General features: G+C 37.7%; 1 long non-coding RNA gene across 2 annotated transcripts; it reads right to left on the bottom strand.

Annotated features, from left to right (window-relative positions):
- Positions 1-4,016: 4,016 nt before the first annotated feature.
- On the bottom strand, positions 4,017-14,350 carry LOC148115460 (uncharacterized). 2 transcript variants are annotated; one of them, XR_015732558.1, is made up of 6 exons: positions 14,244-14,350; positions 14,060-14,151; positions 12,833-13,010; positions 6,677-6,724; positions 5,997-6,116; positions 4,017-5,690 (listed from the first exon to the last, which is right to left on the bottom strand). It is a non-coding gene; the product is annotated as an uncharacterized LOC148115460 (long non-coding RNA). The 2 variants fall into 2 exon arrangements; XR_015732559.1 differs by lacking the exon at positions 6,677-6,724.
- Positions 14,351-20,130: the final 5,780 nt, after the last annotated feature.

Genomic DNA, 20,130 nt, shown 5'->3' with positions numbered 1-20,130 from the left:
ATTTAGCATGGACTACTTCTTCTTCTGCTATATCTGTCATTGGATGTTGGTGATCATGTTGACGATCCTATTTTTATCAAATGGACTACTAACCTACCTAATTTGTAGGAAAAATTTTCCTACAATTTTCCTGTAGGAAAAAGGACAATGAAAGAGCATTGTCCTTTTTCCATGGTCCAATTTCTCAACTTTTAAGTTCAGAAAAAAAAACCAGGTGATGTTTTCTCTGGAACTTAATATTTTTCACTTTGTGTACCTCACTGTGGTGAAAAATGGTGACCCTTTAAGCATTTTTATTGCAGTTAATTATTTGGTGGGTCAGAAAAATCACTTCTAGTTTATACTAACTTGATCATTGGATGAAAAGGTAGCTCATCCTGATTCCAACCCTCCCTGTTGCAGAGAGGAGTCAAGGTGCGTCAATATGAAAAGAAGAGGCTGCTGTTTGAATGAGACTCAGAAAGTTAGACAAAATTGGAAGTATTGGGATTTGCTTTTTCATGGAATGTATAAGCTGATTCTATTTATGCCCAGCCTCTGTATTTGCACTAATTTTGCAAAATATCAGTAAAATTCCACTAAATTCTTTGCTGGGAAATAAAATCTGGAATCAGACCAATGACAAAAAGACATAGTAATTGTTCTGCATTTACAATATGTAGATTTATAATTCTACTTTGAACTTTGCTTTTTATTGTCATTATCAGTTTTTATTTGCACAGAAAAAAATCTGAGTTAATAATTTCTGATTCTGAGGTATGTGGTTTAAAACAGAATGTTTATTCTGGCATTCTCCTATGAAAAACACCAAAATATTTGTAGAAGAGGTATCTGCAGTACAATCTTAAGAATGTTTGGTCAGAAATAAAGTCTATATCATTTAGTAATATTTCACCAACTGAATTCTGCATTAAATTACACTATCATGGTTGAAGTACATAGAACTGTAGCTTCAGCTCGATCCTTTTTCTGTAGCTGCAGCTAGTTTTTTTAAAAGTAAAATGTCTTTTTATAGTGATTTTCTGTGTTAGAGTTGGCAATTCGTTATGCCCTTAGTGATAGCCTAAAAATACAAGTGCATATATTGTTGCTGTTATGAATGATGTTAAGAAAGACAATCAGATTAAAATATCTAAAACCCTTTATATCACTGAGTGTAATACATTAAGAAAAAAGGAACAATCTCCAAAGGTGCAACAGTCTTTATTATCAAGATTTGCAACATGTACACACACTAATGATAACTGTCTATGATAAGTGCACCTAACATCATTTTCAGCCTTGGCAACTAAACATTGAAAAAAACCCCTTATATCATTGAACATAATTGCTCATAAAAGAAAGATGCATTTAAACATAACACCATGGAAAAACAACAACAGTTCTGTAGAAATGCATCTCATCCTGAACACTTGGTTTTGCAAAAAGCATAGAGATGAATATTGAAATAGGCAGATGTACAGATGATCTCTAATCTGATGGCAATCTCCATTTTTGTCTTGGTAGTTCTGTCCTGAAAACCTGATGGTTGGATTAACAGAGTGCCTTGCTGATAAATACCAGAGTTGTCTACAATAGCCATTACTTTTGGTGGTAGATAAGATTTGGCATATAACATTGAAACCTGACTGAGCAAGGGCAACAATATTGCCACATCAGAAATTATCCAGCTTGGATTTGAGTTCTCCATCAGCTTTGAAGCCAGGTTAACAAGATGAAGTGGCATTGATCTGTTATGACCATTTATCTATGACCAGGGTCACTATTTTTGAAGTGGAGGTATGAACGTCCATATGTTATGTTGGTTACTAAAGACAAGAGTTCTGCTGATGTAATGGCCACCCTGTTGCCCATCAGATTCTTGACTTTTACTTCTGGACCTGAACTGACAATAAAAGTCTCGTGTAAATTGATGCGGGATTTCAGTCTCCATGCTACTGAAGCCACAGTAGGAAGGGCCCAGAAGTTGATGATCTCCATGGCAATTATTTGTCTCACATTGTGGACTTACATAGTTGGATACCTATTAGACATTGCCTTTGCTTAGAGCTGTTATGTGATCTGGATGTGGAGGATATTGCCTAGATTACATTTATTTATGAATTCAATTTATGTTGCCTCACCTCAAATACATTACTCTGGGAAGGTAACAATATTATTCAATTTTTTCCAGCAGGCATTTGGGGAGCTTACAGACTTGTGATTGACAAATCTACCAAGTGTCTGATTCATTATTAACATAGCAGACAACCTGAGCTCTTGACAAACCCCTGAGCAGCTTCTTTCTTTCAACCAATCTTGAGTGGTCCCCAGGTTCACCAAGGCTTCTGGAAATAAAATAACAGGAGCAACATCCAGAGTTCTGTTGGAGAAAAAAAAAACTCTTATGGCAATAAGAGAGGAAAAGTGCCTTTGCTTCTCCCTTATTGCATTGAAATGTTATTCTTCAATGGTCCAGTTTGGGTGAACAATTCGCCGCTGGCAAAGAGTCAATATCAAGAACTTCTAGCTGGTCACTATGACTGTGGGTGCAACATCTTGACTTTATATGGTGCCATCTTATGAAGTTATTTGGGATTCTTTTTGGCCTTTGAGGATATGGATAGGGTGTCATTTATGATGTTCTCTGCCACCCGTGGGTTAGATAACTGCACCATCATCTAGCATCATTCTGATTTAAAAGAACATCTGGATAGCAGTGGTCTAGAGATGTAGTTAGTTTTAACTGTTCAGTCATGTCCAGCTCTTGGCAATTTTATAGGCAAGTGTTTTCCATGCTACCTCATAAAGTACAGCTTCTTTCAGTTGTTGGATGTTCATCTTTGTATCAGCTTTGATGGTATCAAGTCAGTGAGGTTTCTTTGCTTGTCCTCTCTTCTTGATCGATTCCTAGCATCACTGACTTCTCCAATAAATTTGCATGCGTGGCATGGCAAAGTAAATCAGATGCAGTCTTGGGATTTTGATTTCTCTTTCTCGTTTCTAGGAAGTTGTGGATTACTTTGAATAAGCTCCTTCATTCAAATCACAACTTCCTAGGAACTAGAAAGAGAAGCCTAAACAGTTTACTTTGAGTTAATATTTGTGATTGTTATGCCTTCCATAGTAACACTTTTACAAACAGGTAAGCTTTCATGCCATCTTTTATGTTTAACTGCCCTTGACATGTTTTCAAAAACTCAACTGTGCTTAATAATACTCATTTCTGGCCAGGTACTCCAAGAAAAATGTGGAACTGAAGTAGAATTAACTGACCAATAAATTCTGGCAATCCAGCCTGAAAAGTTATACTCTCCCCTCCATCCATCGATTGGTATAGGATTAGAAACATTTACTGTAATTGACAGATGGAGAAAACAGGCGCTCTTCTTCTAATTCAATGTCAGAAGATCTAGCACAGCCCTTTTCGGTATACTGTAAAATCATTTCTACATCACCTTATTTTCAGAATTATTTTGGTCAGCCAGTAATGGAGATCTGATTTATGGAAAAGGTCTTTTCCTGGAAAAGAAAATTATGTGCTGAAGTGAAAGGGATTTTTGTGTGTGTGTGTGGTTTTTTGCATGAAGCAAGTGCACCATCTGTTATAATATAAGGTTACATTATTAACAGAAGAATGTGAAATAATGATTTATGAAACTCAGAGCCACAATAGAAAGCACTAGATTTGTAATTACTGAAAAAGACTGTACACAGTTTACACTAGTTTGCAAACGCTAAATCTGGAATTTTTCAGATTTTGAACACAATTGTGCAATTGAACTGCATTCAACCTCATCTTTGTTTTCACATCAAGGTCCTTCCACTGTCCTTGTCCAACCTCTCTTTCCTATTGCCTTTGTAAGAAAGTTTTGGAGATAACATATTTAAAATGCCTTATTTGACTGATTTCCTTGATTTAAAGCATGGTTTTCCAAACTTTTGGCTTGCCTGGGCCCCACTAAGTAAAGAGAAATTGTCTTGGGCAGCATATATAAATAACAAATGTCCATTTTTAATTTTTTTTATCTTGTGGGGCTGCATTACTAGCTGTCCAGGGCCACATGTGGTCTGTGGGCCATGTATCGAGCATACCTGATTTAAAGGAAAAGAGAAGGAGTAGGCTTACCTGGCTACCTGCCTGGTTAAGTAGCCAGTTAGTGGGATGGGCAGGGAGAAATTCTGAGGCCTTCTGATAAGTTGGATTTTCTCTTTCCATTTTCTTTTTCTTCTAATAGGCAATGTTAATTTCTCTTTTAAACAATAAAGACTGGATAGTGAAAATGCACTCATTCAATTGATAATGATTTATTCATTCAATGAAATTCATTTGATTAGTATTACATGCATTATTATATCAATGGGTTATAAGTTGAAGAATTTGAAGTATTAAGCAAATAAGCATGTTATGCCTCAGTACATCTTGGTTTCTTGCAACAGGCCAGCCTCTAAGCTGCTTCCACAGGTCCTACTGATCTATCTTTCAAAGAGATTATGACAACCATCAATTTTGTAATGATGAATAGCACTGGACAAATATCTTTTCAATTAGTAAATTCAAAAAGCAGAACTCTTTACATGGTTTTGCCTGGTCTTTATTAATTAGATGTCATAAAATCCTCAGAGGTCTTAACAGAGGCTGAAAAACTTAATGATGATGAATAATCCTTACTACTGATTTAGAAGTGGCCAATTGGTGGGGTATTTTTAGTCTGCATGCATGAGAGGAAAAGGCATGGAAGAGAAAAAAACAGCAAATTGATTCTATGTTTTAGGCAGAAGTCTTATCAAAATATAGGGATTTCACATCTAAACTTTGTCTCACAAGTGGACATGTTTTGTTTTCATAACAGAACACTCCTCCTCTGCAACTCCTCTGGAACGAAACGCAAGATTTGAGTTTTCAGAAGGAAACAGTCAAGCATTCACAGTAATGTGTTTTGGGTTTTTTCTTTCGGCCATCACTTTCAAGCAGTCCTTTAATAATTTGGACTAGATCAGATGTGAGAAAATTAGAGATTGATCACTAACTATAGCTGCAAAATTTATATTGCTCACTGAAACCCTCGGCTGAAATAGACTTTCTTTCAATCTAAAGAACAGTTCTTAAAATTCACCATGTATGCCCTCTGGCTAGAAAGATGAAATAGGGATCCAAAAGATCAGTAAGAACAACAATAATAATAGTGGGACAACCTAAAGAAATACAACAAGGATGTAGCTTGGGTAAAGCAGGTGGATAAAGAAAAAAAAAGGTGGAATGAAAAAACTTGTAATAATAGCAGAAACGGTGGAGAAAACAACAAAAGGATCAAGAACTGGCCAACATCAGATAAAGATGAACTACATGGTTTTTGGTTGACATATGTGACTAGTTTGCACCTACTCATTGCCAAACAGTTTAACACCACTTTCCTTCAGCCCAATCCAACTCACGGGGTTGTTACTGTGGAGAAAATAGGGATTTCAGAAGGATGGAGAAAACAGACATGCATCTGCCACCCAACAACCAGGCTTAAATAGTATTGATTAGAAAGAGAAAAAAGTCTACTAATAGTAATAGTGCCCTGGATGCAATCCCAAAGCATCTGGAAGATCACTTGAGCAACATCGACAAAATCACCATCAGTCCAAGCTTTCCTTGGAACATCATAGGTGTCCAACTGGTTGGCTTGCCAGGGTTGCATTGAATGAAGAGGAATTGTCTTGCACTGCATATAAAATATATAATATACCATAGTTAATGTATATAAATCACATAATAAAATTAAAAGTTAACTATCTTGTGGGCCTGTGTTATTTGCTATCCAAGGCTGCACGTGGACCTCAAACTGGGAGTTGGATATCCCTGGCTTACATCTCACAATGATATCTTAAATACCATCAAACAACATGTGCCTATCCTAGGTCTTTGAGAGAGTTTCGATAGGTTGATGAAAATACCAAATCTAGTCTTAAACATCTGTCTGACTGTGCATCCACCTCCACCACCAATAATAATTCTTGATCTGACAAACCTTTGGAAGGAAGGTGCCCTTTGTAGTTGGATTGACAGAAAATCATTTGTAGAAACTGAATTGCAGCATTAAGGAAGTGACACAGCGCTGATGAATGTTGAAATTGGCATTGGCCAGAAGCTGCAATTTGAAATGAAAACAAAAAGGTTTCCAGGCAAATGTATATTCATTGTCAATATCAGAAAAACCTTTAGGAATGGGTCATAAAGGGAGCCACAATCAATTTTTAAACTAAACCTTCTGTACTGCCTTTAGACTAGCAGTGGATGAGAATAAATACAGTCTTAGCTTTTATATGCATGCAATTCCTGAATCCAGTGTGAATGTGCATCTGCATGTTAAAAATGGGATTGTCTGGAATTTTCTGATGTTCTTTGAAACTTAAGAAATTTTGGAAATTTGAGTAAGTAACAAAAATATGCACGTACAAATATAAAAATGCTGGCAAAAATACTTATTAGAAAAAGAAGATACAAAATTGCAGTATGTTAAGGAAAACATGCATTCATTTTTCTACAGACTTTTTTTCCGCTAAAGTCAGAAACTGATGAAAAAACAAATTTATGATAGGAAAAATGAAAAATTAGATGAAGTCACAGCAGGCAGATTTCCACAAATTGCATTCCTGTATACTGAGGTCATGCTTTTCAAGACAGAATAGGTTTTTTTTAAGCACTCACCTGTTAAATATGAGGTTTTATTGGAGGAGTGGAACCAGTAAAATCTTGCTTAAAAGAAAAATGTTGTACCATACATTAAAGGTTAACAGATCCTCAACCAAAAAACAAACAAACAAAAAACCCCACCCACTTTTAAAATGCTAATTTGTCATCATAACAGACAGTACTCTTCACCATCAGTTCCATAGAGATAAGACCTATGTTCTCCTACTAAGAGCATTCCAATTGGTCTTATAATTCCTTTTAAATTGCCTAATGAGAGAGGTGAGTTCAGGTAACCATGTTCCAGACTACATAATGCTTTATAAATTAAACCTGTCATCTTACATAGCATTTAGAGACAAATAACAATATAACAGGATAGCAGTATAGATCGCTGGATACAGACACACATTAAAAAGTAGGAAGTATTCATTCAGGTATTACTCAACTCCTTATAAATCTTCTGTTTATAAGCATAGTTTATTCAAAGACTCTAAGAATATTTTGATTTCATTCCATTGTAAGAATAGGTTTTTTTAAAAAATATTGATGGGGGTTTTCTACAGGAAGCTAACTTAGATAAACAAAAGACTGTTAATGCCACATCAAGTAATGTTGAGCACAACCAGGACTATAGAATATATGCCACATTTTGGGGGAACAGAAACTTCGCTTGTAAAACTAATTTTTTTGACATAAGATGATTAACCATACCATGTGTAACATCTTGTACCACAGTTGTCACCCAATGTTTAATGACACAAAGGACCTTATTGGTAGCTGAAGCATATCACATATCTCAAGGCTTTAGGATTATGTGAATCAACCAAATACAGTTCTAAGACATAAAGGTTGCAAGATTATTCTTAAATTTAAGATTTGAAGACAATGATATTGATCAAAGGCTACAATGAAGAAGCATCCTAATTTCCGCAATTGTTTCAGTTTCCTTGGTAGAATAGAATCAAAATAGCCAGGGTGGTAGGCAACCAAGTAAACGATGGATGGCCGACTTGTTTATTGCAATATAGAAATACTCTCCTTTAACCCCTTTGAAGTCTGAGACAGCAGAGATGAGGAAAGGATAGCGGAGAAGAATTCAGATTGCCCTTGAAAAAGGCGGGCTAAATCAATGCAGAAAGTGTCGTACTTTGAGTAAAAAAAAAAAAAAAAAAACTTTAAAAAATGATTTCAAAAAGAAGCTCTTTCTAAAGAAAAGTTAACACCACTGGCCACTTGCTTGTTGCCACTGGTAGGATTAGACTGCCTCTTTTGAGAATCACTCATAATGTGCTGCTTCTGCAGTGTTTTGCTTTTAAAACTAGAAGGGGTGAAATAAAGTCAGCATTTGGTATGTAAATACTCTAAAAGCAAGCATGATTCAAATTCACTCAGCCAGTGGGGATATAGAATCAGACAAGCTAAGAAAAGAAAAAGAAAGCCTGGGAAGAATCACAAAGACTATCAGGAACTATAATATGGGCCAGACAATACACTGAGACTGAAAGGAGGATTTCAGATAGGTAGATAATCACATCAGAACAAACCAGATTTTTAAAAAAGGAGCAACAAGTCTGAGTCTCTCTCTGTCTGCCTCCAAGCAAACCTGCCCAAAACAAATTTCCCACAGAAAAGCAACACAGCCAACAGAAGAGGCACCCATTGAATTCCTTTGCTCTCTTCCCCTCAGCCCCATTGACAGCTGAAAGTAAAGCGGCAACAACTTTTGGGAACGCAAGGTAGGGAGGCAAACCGAAAAATGTATTGAAGTGCTTTTCAGTTGCTACTTGTGGGCACCAGATCCTATTCAGTCCCTTTCCTTGATGCAGTACAAATCTTGCATTTGGAGGAACGATTCTCTTTACTGAGTGAAAGACTTGATCTTTCTCTTTCAAATCAAATCGTTTCTTTCAAGCTTTGCCCAGTCACTCCTACCAGGCAGACTGCTGAGATTGGATGATTAATAATGTTCCAATTCAGCAGCTTCAGAAATCGGTGGAAAATGTTTGGTTGCCATCCATTGTACTTAAAATGCAAAACAAAGAGTAATGCTTGGCATAAGTTTTTTGCCATCGCCTTATGAAGATGTTGTCCATTTAAAAATAAAAACACTAGTAATCAGAGCACACACTGAACTACATAGGTAAGAATGGCATTATCAAGCAGATTACTGAACTGGCCCCTATATTTTTTGCCTTGAACTCAATGTCATTTCAGTAAAATGGAAAGCTATAATCAGATTTAATAGGCAGTTCTGCTTCTCAACTTTTTAAGACGTATGCCTTTAAAAAGATAATGCTCTCCATTCTAGATTGTGTCACCAAGGTTAGACATAAGAAGCTGGAGGTTAATGAAAACAGTTTGGCTAAGACAAAGACAAATGGTGTATAAAAATATTAGTGACTCACCATGCAAACCGGCCTCCAAAATTGTAGCTAATGTAAATAAGAATTAAAATATATCTCTTCTAACTTTTTTTTTTTTCTGGACAAGGAGGCAACAAAATTGGTCAGATATGTCTTTTACAAGCCGCGTTTCGTGGATGAACACAGTCAACTGTAATTTACTCCATAAACAATGATGAACTAAAACTTGAGTTTAAACAATTGTGGTCCAGAGAGGATGAAAAATTCATCGCTATATTTAGTGACCAAGTAATGCAACTTTTATTGATAAACTACAGATAGTCCTCGCTTAACAACCACAATTAGGACCAGCAACCCCATCACTAATATCACATGTAGAGTAAGATTCGAGTTGTTGGATTCCATCGCCAAATATGGGGGCTTCCATTATTTGCCCTATTGAGAAGATGTTATATACATCAAAGATATTGCTTATGTTTTGTTTGACTGTCAACTCTATGCCTTGATTATTTAACATCCCTACCTGAAATAAAAACAGCCCACCAGTTTATGAATTGGAGCCTCTGCCTTGTCTTGGATGATAGAATAATTCTGTTTTATCTCCAGCATATTAATAACATCCTTTGAGATTTCACTGGGAAGCTGAAATTGCTCAAGAAGCAGTTATGGGATAGGTTTCACTTTTTCCTTGCAATTGACAATAATAGCTTTGCTTTCAATTTCCAAATGAATAATTTGTGGAATGAATTAGCAATTATAATTGTAACAGTTTTTTCTCCATCATATTTTTTTTAATCAAATAATTTTATTTAAAATATACCGTATTTTTCAGAGTATAAGATGGACCTTCCCCCCCCCCAAAAGAGGGTGGAAATGTTGGTGCGTCTTATACACCAAATACAGCCATTTTTGGCCTCCTGAAGCTCTGCCCTGCTTGTTCCATTTTTGCGAAAAAACAGGCCCGTTTTTCGCTTGATTTTTGCAAAAATGGGGGTGTTTTTGCCCTCCCATAGCCCCCAGGAGCACTCTGCAGGCCTCCCAAATCCTCTGAGCACCCCATTTTTTGCAAAAATGGACCCATTTTTCACCCGTTTTTTGCAAAAACAGGGGTGTTTTTGCCCTCCCCAGCCCCCAGGAGCACTCTGCAGGCCTCCCAAAACCCTCTGCATTTGGGAGGCCTTGCATTTTTGCAAAAATGGGCGAAAAACAGCCCATTTTTCATCCATTTTTGCGAAAAACGGGGCACACAGAGGGTTTGGGAAGTCTGCAGAGTACTCCTGGTGGCCAGGGAAGGCAAAGCTTTTTTTTTCTTACTTACCTCTTCGAAATCTTGGTGCGTCTTATACACCGGTACATCTTATAGTCCGAAAAATATGGTAAATTCCTGTTTGATTACTGAGAAAGTCCAATAGTACTTAGTTGCATTTAACACAATCCTCATTCATCCCAGAACGAATTTAAGGTCAGCATAAAATCATCTGGCAGTGTTTCAAAGTCAGCAGCTATTCTTGAATTCTGGGAAGTTTTTCTTCCTGAATAAGGATAAACAATATCGTTGACCTTTGTAAAAGGCCTAAAAATAAACATTGTGCTCAAACTTCCTAGCAGGGATTTTGAAATTTCAATTCAATTCAGTATTGAAGAAGTTTCTTGGATGAGAAGTGAAATATTTTCAAAGAAAAAACCAAGAAAGTCCAGTTGCCGTTTGAAAAAGCACCTTTGGGAAAAAACAACTGTCCCACTGAGAATAAAGTACTTTCCCCTATTTCTAGCACCATCATGCAATTCAGATATATGAGATTTATCCACTGATTGGGTGCTGTAGTTTATAGATACATATCTAATGCAATTTGGATAAAGAATCTGTGGTCCACTTTGTTATAAATAGCCCTTCAGGAAATTAGCCAAAAAGCTAGTAAAATAGAGTTATAAAATTATTTTGGTCGATACCTATTTTTTTTATTCCAACTGATTTAAAAAATACCTTCATTTTCATTTTCAATAAGGACTAATCATGTCTATATATAGGCTTAATAATGACTATTGTTTTATGTTTAATTGCCATTTACCATTTACTTTCACATATAAATATTATGATTTGGTACATTTGTCTTCTTGCCAGCCAGTCTGCCTATCCATTATTCTTTTATGAAACAATCCACATCACATTAATATTTTTTTTTTAAAAAAATCTATTATTGTGCTTGTCTTTCTCTTTTCCCTCAGGCACAGAATTTCTTGTGATTAAATTCATATTGAGTATCTTTAATCTTGTAGATTTCTTGTATATCATTGGTTTTAATATTGTATTTTGCATTTGCTTTTGCTGTTAGGGTTCACCTTTTTAGAGTCTTTAGATTGAATCACTTAATTAATGAATAAAGTAAAAGTAAAATAAATCCTGAAGATGTTAGTGCCAACTGATGTTAGTTTCAATTTATTTCAGGCCAACAAAGCACCATAGCAAATATAGTCTAATTTTATTTATGCCTCTCACTTGTTATGATTAGGCTTTCCAAAACAATTCCTGCAAATCAAAATGATGAACAGGCATGGATTTATCTGGGAAGGGAAAAGTAAAATACACACATATTTTCAGAGACATCAGGTGACAGAAGTACTTTTATATATATGGGGGAAAATAAAGAAAAATCATTATACTAAAATACCAGTGTGGCTGTTAACCATGGAGCTGATGATCTACTCAAACGTATTAGACTTGAATAAAATTGTAAGGTATAAAGAACTATTAGATGCCCAAGGGAAGTCAAAAAAAACCCAAGAGTTAAAACAACAAGGAATAGATATAGATTGGTGGCCGTACATACAAATTCAAGCAAGATACAAAAAAGATCTAGAAGAATATGGTTTCTACAAGGAGCAACAAGAGCTTGATAAAATAATACAGGGGATGGAGGAAAAAATGATATCCAAAACATATAACTATTTACTGAGATAAAACTAAAAAACTGTCAAAAAAACCATGATAGCCTGGGCAAAGAATTTTCGTTATAATATTGAATTAGAACACTGGGAAAAATTATGGGGAAAAAACCTATAAATTAACAATGTCAGCAGCCTATAAAGAAAACCTCTATAAAATGTTTTACAGTTGGCTTTTACCTCCAGCTAGATTGGCCAAAATGTTTCCAAATCTATCTGCAGAATGATGGAAGTGTAAACATAATCAAGGTACATTTTACCATGTATGGTGGTCGTGTTCAGAAGTCAGGAAATATTGGATTAGAACAAGAAAATGGCTAGAAGAATTTACGAATCAACGAATTGAGTTAAAACCAGAATGATTTCTAGTAGGGATAATAAGAGGAAACTACAGTAAGAAAATTCAATATATCATATTGCATGTAACAACAGTGGCCAGAATTGCCTACGCACAAAGCTGGAAACAGGACAGTATGCCCTCCAAGAGAATGGTGATTAAAAAGGTGTTAGATTGAGCTGAGATGGACAGGCTAATATTGGAATTAAAAGAAAGAGGGGAAACGGAATATTATTTACTCTGGAAAATGTGGTACAAATGGCTAGAGAACAGATGTAAAGATTAAAGATGAAGGTAGCTTGAGAGAAATACTAAAACTTAAAGATAATGTATATAGTTAAAAGAAGAATAAGGAATGTTATGTATGTTATGTATGAATGAATATTATCGATGCTGGAACATTGAAAAAATTGTAAATGTGATATAAAATGATGAAATATGTTTAATACAAACAATTAAAAAAACAAAAACAAAATGATGAACAGATTGTATTCTTTCTCATAAAAAGTGCTTTAAAAAAATCCTTACCTTTTACATGCTTGTCTTTTTTATTCTCCATTTACCTCTCCCAATAGGACATGATGGTTTTTTTTTCCCTTTTAGTATCATTATAGGCCAATCAAATCTCTTGTGAGGCTTTGTGGTTTGGAGATATGGTGCTAAAATCTTGACTAAGGCCAGAAAGTCCTAAATGTGAGAAGTTTTCCTTCAAAAATTGGGAAAAGACAACGGGAAACCACTTTCTTATTTTTCTCAATGAAATTATATTGGCAATATGATTTTCCTGTAATTTTCCTCAAATCGAATTCACTTTACATTAACTCTCCTATTCCTTTGCAGTTCATTCTTTAGCAAATCATAAACACTCCTTAGATGCAGCAGTTGCTTTAGGGGGGAAAAATAACTTCTCTTGATGCAACATCTACTAGTCTTAAGTCTGGGAGGTAAAGAAGGAAGGCAGATAGTGACAAAGGAAAGTGGGGAGAAAGAAGGAACAGTGTGGGATCTCGTGAGCAAAATGAATGAGAGATGAACAGGGTGCATTTCCAGAAATGGAGATAATAGGATAGGAAGCATGCTCTTGAGCTTCTGTGAATAGGTGAGTAGATATTTGTGTGTGTGTGTGTGTGTGTGTGTGTGTGTGTGTGTGTGTGTACCTTCAAATAAGTTTTTAACTCCTGGTGACTGGAGACATCCCTGCATTTTTCCTAGCAACACTTTTCAGCAATGGTTTGCCATTTCCTTCTTTCTAGGGCTGAGAGGAGAGACACTGGCCCAAGGTCACCTAGCTGGCTTTGTTCCTAAAGTGAGACTAGAACTCACTGCCTCCCAGTTTCTAGCTTGCTGCCTTAACCACTGCACCAAAGTGTCTTCAAGCAGCTAGAAACTATACAAAAAACCCATAATGGGAAAAGCTGTAGTCCTACCATTACCCCACACCATTTTCTCTTCTGCGCTGTGGTCTTCAAATAATTGTGTCTGGGAGTTGCTTATTGCAGCCCTTTGCTAACCGGTATTTAGGGGACAGCTCCTTCCAGAAGAGCCTGTCTGCCCAGCTGTTCACTATTCTGGCTGAGAATGATAACAGCTGTAATTCCAGCAGCTTTGCAAGGCACTAGGCTATTTTAGCTGGTGCTGGTTTCATATTTCAGTGCCAAAGAACGGCACCCTTCCAAATTCTTCCACAGAGTTAGATACAGAATCCACATAAAATGATTCACATATATCTCTTCTAATAAAGAAGAACTTTCTTACCTCCTGCTTCCCATTTTACGAAGATATATTTTGGTGTTGACAGCTGCACTGGAGCTGGCAGCCATGGGACTTTCATGTAGACTAAAAGTAAACTGGAATATTTTTAATGTTAAAGAAAATAATGAATCCAGATAAAACAACTCTCCTTCCCAACTGAAATATAGAATTTCCATCTGCCACTTACCTTAATTAGTGTCATTTGAGAGACATAAATGGAATAAGTCATCGAGTGGCAGACATGAAATGGATTTTCCCCCCATCCCTTGCCCAACTTGATTATATGAGTTCCACTTCTTGGGAATGCTTGATTAAAAGAAACTGGAAAAAATAATGAGGCTGACTGGTTTCATTTATTTTTTTTGTCTAAAAGCAGCCTAGACTCTTTCAGCTTAAAAAAAAAAAGAACTCTGCTGAGATGCAATTAGGGAAAACAAGGAAGTCATTTATTATAGGATTACCCAGGAAAGGAAAAAGGGAACGATGGGGATGAGAAAAATAAAGGCACTGATTTTGAGCCTTAATGTTGTGGTCCGCCAGCAGCCTGCGGAGCTGGCAGCAAAGTTGGACAGCAATGAGGCTGAGGAAGAACATGGGCCATTCCTGGAGGCTGGGGAAGGCCCGGATGAAGGCTCTGCGTCGGAGGCAGAGTTGGAGAAGGGCCATTGGGGAGTGATGTGCGGACTTCAGAGCCTCCAGAGGCTGACAGTAGAGAGGCAGAGGAACAGGAGGAGCCTGTTCCTAGTGCACGTATGAGAAGAGCTGCCAGAAGGCAGGAGCAGCTAAAACAGAGAGGACGACTCAGGAGTAGGGCCAAGAGATGATTGGCCCCTCCCATAAGGCTTAAAAGACCAGCAATGGCTCTTGGCCTCTTTGCCGGAAAACAACCATTGAGAGAATTGCTTCTTGTTTGGCTGTATTTATTTCTTCTGTTCCTGAACTGTTGCCAAGAAAAGCCTTTGGCAGTTTGCCTAATTATTCCAAGGTCAGAGATAAACTAAAGACTGGTGTTTTAAGGACTTTGTTTTCATTTCATTTAGAATACGCTGAGAATGAACTCATTCTCAGCTGTTTTAATAAAATCTGTTTGTTTTTTGGAACTGTTTGCATTTAATATCAACTACGTGGGCCTGGGTCACAACGCTTAAATTGTAGTTTTTAGTAATGGGTAAATGGAAACTGTTCAAGGAGAGAGAAAAAATAATCGAGTAGGGTTATCAGATTTAAAATCAGGATGACTATCAGAGGCCAGCAAAGAGATACACGAAACTCAAATTCTTTGCGGTCATCTTATGGTTTCCAGTTTTTTGATGCCGAAATCTGTAGCTCTCCAATGGAGCAGGATCACTTTCTTTTTTCTAGCTGTTGCCTGAGGAAAGTTAAAGAAAGCATTTCATAGATCTGGTCCTTAAATCAAGACACACAGGATTGTTCTGAATATATCATAAATGTGGCATATGAAAGAGTACTAATCTCATGCCGTGAAGAGAATAAAATTAAGACTTGGTCAGTTTGATCCAATAGGTATAATATACATATTACATATGTCCTTCTACATTTTCTTTGGGAGAAGATAGATTCCCCCATATTACCAAGTTTCAATCAAGGGTAGGTTGTTTCTTTTGAACCTCTTTCTTTTTTGCTTACTTTAATGAGCTGGACTCTATGTTTCTCCCTGAACAGATGGAAAAAGCCAGTATTTTAAAAGAGTTGAGGAACAGTGACTCTGTTTTGAGACGACTTCGAACCTTGACAGACTCCTTTAGTCATGCATTCAGGGTCTTTGTCTTTTATATCCAGTCTAACAGCAGACTGACAAATTCAGGTTTCAAAATCTGCAAATAAGAGAAGGAAAACAATATATCTGGAGGCCTGTGAGCAATCAACACATTTAGTTGTGAGACAGAATTACCTGTAACAGCCTTAAATTCCCCCTTCCCTTTACCTATCTTCCTTTTAAGACTGTATAAAAAAAACAGTACCATTCACATCATCTTTAACTCCAAATAGTTTTATGAGAAACACTTTCAATAAAGCACAATATCCATTTCCCATCTTTCTGAGTCCTGGGTCTGGAGGGGAAATGTACCCCACACCTATGAAGCTCAAGGGTATGGCACTGTCAGCTGCACCGAAAGTACTTGACCCAGAGAATATGTGTGCTTTGAATTTTTTTTTTTTTTGCAAAATATGGGGACAGCTGCTTAAGGTAGTAAAATATAGAACTATAGGGGAAAAAGCAGATTGGATTGGAGCATTCAAAGGCTTATAAGGTATACTTTGCACAAAAATGTTTTAAAAGCCCACCTATTTATTTTTTTAAAAAAAAAACCCTGACCACCAAATGTTTCTATTTTTTTTAAAAATGTTTTTATTTTCGGTACTACTGCAGAAAATCGAAGCTGCGGTCTTAGACTACATTTTACCAGCAACAAATGCCGTTTAACTCTGGCCAGCTGGTTTCTGTGCTGTTTGGGACAGCACAGTGTGCATTTCTAATCTGTGAGCTGGGGATGTATTAATACAGGGAAGGAGGGGAGGAGGGTGGGCGGAGACAGAGATGGAGAGTCAGTCGGGAAGCCTAATATGCTGTCAATGCCATCCCACCCACATTCCTTTCTAGCTGGCTGGCATGTTAATGATCAAGTCACATGCTGGCTGAGCTGCAGGGTGGTGGAGGTCAACCACACCCACTGGAGACTATGTGATGTTTTGCAGGAGAAGCGGTGCACGAAAGGCTTGCAGCTGCATGCTGTGAAGTTCTGCAGTTAGGGTCAACACTGCTGCAGAGAGCTGGAGAAAACATGTCGGTTACTTGGAAGCAACCATTTTATGTTTGTGCCCAGGAAATACCTTGGCTCCACGATCAACCTTCTGAAAACCTTCCTTATATAATGGGTTTTTCTGTTTTGGAAAGCACATTGCTTCTGGCCCCCCTGATTAGCCTAAAGAAGTAAGAATGGTAAGGTGGGCAAATCTGTAAATTAATGTGGACTACCCTCTGGATATATCTGCTATTTTGCCAAAGACATGCTATGTTTGCAAATACTTTTCCTTATGTAGAATGCATTGGATGCTTTTTCCCTGGATATGCAGCATAGTATAGTATAGTATAGTATAGCATAGCATAGCATAGCATAGCATAGCATAGCATAGCATAGCATAGCATAGCATAGCATAGCATAGCATAGAATAGCATAGCATACAACAGCACAGTACAGTACAGTATAATGTATAGCATAGTATAGTCTAGTGTATCAGTGGTGGGTTCTAACCGGCTTTACTACCGGTTCTCGTTGGGTGCGCGCTTCGCATGCGATTGCCTCTTTGGTCGTGTGCTTTGCGCGTGATCGCAGCGCGCATGCTCGGTTCACTCGCAGGCACACCGAATGAGCGCTTCGCGCAAGTGCATTGCGAATCTGCCCAGCTGAGGTGCGGCAATCCACTCTGCCGCACCTCTCAGCTGGGCGAAAAAAGAAGAAATATAAGGTCAGAATAATGCAGGGGTGGGTGGGAGGCCCCAACTCCCGAAGATAGAGAACCGGTTCGGTGACGTCATATTGTCACCCCTACTGGCTCTCGTGAACCGGGCCAAACCGGGAGGAACCCACCACTGTAGTGTATAGTATAGTACCGTGTAGTGTAGTGTAGTGTAGTGTAGTGTAGTGTAGTGTAGTGTAGTGTAGTGTAGTGTAGCATAGTTATAATAATAGTATAATATAGTAAAGTATAGATCCGTGATGGTGAACCTATGGCACACGTGCCACAGGTGGCACGCAGAGTCCTCTCTGCGGACACACGAGCCATTCACCCCAGCTCCACCGTGCATGCGTGGGGGCGGGAAGATGCGTGTGCATGTATGGGGGAATGGGGGCATGGGGGGTCACGCACACATGCATGGGGGTGGGGCGCATGTGGGGGGGTCATACACGCATGCATGGGGGGTTGTGCACGCATTGCATTATGAGTGTGTGCGCTAGCGCACACACATATGCGCACTTTCAGCACTCAGTGCCAAAATGGTTAGTCATCACTGGTATAGATACTAGACTTCTAAAAAAACATTGAACTCTAGTACAAAATTGAAGAATGGAAAAATCTGCATGATAATGACACTTTGGATTCTGTGGTGGTTTGAAATTGAAAAGTTAGACAAGTCTGCATTTAGATGGAAATTAAATGAATTTCTTCCCCATCTATATTCTGTGGAAGTGACCTCCTGCTGCTTTTTCTCTACTTGCTTTCTCTACTTGCAATCACTGTCTGCATCTCCAGATGTTTTCATCCAGGTACTCTTCATTTCTTGCTGATTTTGGGTTGTCTTCTGCCAGTTGCTCAGTCTTGCCTGCGCCTGTGTTTCATGTGTTGCACAGACAATAGTAGGCTATTCATAAAAATGAACTGCCAACTATTCATTTGATTTTAAAATGTTTGATTTAAAAAAAAATACCTTACAGATGTCAGCAGGTAAAACAGACATAGAATAAATGCCTGCCTCTTTACTTCTGTTGTTTTTGCAGATCCTCAGCTTGGTATGAGATGATATAACTGCTTGAGAATGGCAGTATAAGAAGTTCCCATAGATTTTAGTGTGTGAGTAAGTTGCTCTGGGCAAGTGTGGATAAATGGTTATGCCATGTGGCACAGAAGAATGAGAAGCAGAGTTAAGACTCCTTGTTGTGCATAGATTACTTATTCCATCGTGTATAGTCATTTGAAAGGGAAAAGAAACTGGACCTTAATTTAGGCTTTTAGAAAAGCTAGGTTTTAACTTGTTCTTGAATTTACAAGTATGCTGACCTTGAATCTTCTTTACCTCTTAGCAAAACGTGTTTGCTTTAACCGTGTTGCCTAGTAGAACAGAAAGTATCTCATCTGCACCTTGAGAAAGAGTTTATACTCTGTCAAAAATTCAAAACCTCTTGCAGAAAAAGATAAAAACGGAAACCATAAACAGACCCCCAAATTGTGTTTTATTTATATCTCAGTTTTCTTCCAGGAAGATCAACGTCATTCGCATTATTCCCTGTTCTCTTTACCTTCCTTCCTTCCCTCCCTCTCTCTCTCTCCCTTCCTTCCTTTCCCATCTATCTTCCTAAGAATCCTCTGAGGATATTACTTTAGTCTTAAAGAAAAATTGCCCCTGGTCACCTTGTGAACTTCAAAGCAGAGGAGGGATTTAAATCTGGGTTTCCCTGGGTATAATCTGATCATCTGAAACAACACATTACTTTCCCACTCATTATATATATGCCCTAATCTCTCCTTGGAGATCAATGTTTTTTTTTTTTCCCTAGGAAAGGAGCAGGGAAAAAGGATGACTAGGCAAATATGAGGTCTGGAGGTAGAAAGGTGACCAGCATCTCCTTCCTGACTAACAGGTTCCACAATAAAACTAAATAATTTAGCTGCTGTTTACTTCGCTTTTTGGGGGATGGGTGGGTGGGTACAATCAGTTCCAACATAAAAACTATGGCTAATCTTTGGACAAAAAGTGTTGTCATGTCTTGAATCTCCCCTATTTCTAGTTTATTCCCAGTGACTTTGAATTCTTCCAGATCTTCAGGGGGCCAGCTGAAGAAGTAAATAAACCTGGAACCTGGCACATAAATCATGATTTATGAACAATACTATCTTTGCTTAATTCATTAGTCTCAACATGACTTCTCCCTCTTTCTAGGGAACATCTGAAATTTTCACGAGGCTACTTTTCACACTGTGATATAGCCAGACTTTCTTTAGTGCTATTAGGAAACAAAAAGCAGGAATCCGGCACACAAATCATGTCATGGGGATAGAGAAGCAGCCTTGAAGAAACACGTGTAATGTTTAGTCATGCTTGGACTGCGGAGTTCTATACCCAACAGCCATTAAGCTCTTTGGATGTCTTTGGGCTACTCCCAATTTCTCATCTGATAGTTTTCTCTGCCAGACAAATATGCATAGAGGACAATGTATGCCAGGCAGAGCGTTTTGGAAGAAAGGGAAGACTCAATCAAGAGAAGCCAATTAAATTACCCATCTGGTTTATAGTGGACTTTGTATATATCAATGCAGTACAACGAGGGGCAGGC

The sequence above is a fragment of the Pantherophis guttatus genome, chromosome 2 (genome assembly GCF_059756535.1).
Source record: "Pantherophis guttatus breed Tessera chromosome 2, ASM5975653v1, whole genome shotgun sequence".
Classification (NCBI taxonomy): domain Eukaryota; kingdom Metazoa; phylum Chordata; class Lepidosauria; order Squamata; family Colubridae; genus Pantherophis; species Pantherophis guttatus.
The sequence above is the reverse complement of the archived record's forward strand: the minus strand, read 5'-3'. Positions and strand labels throughout refer to the sequence as shown.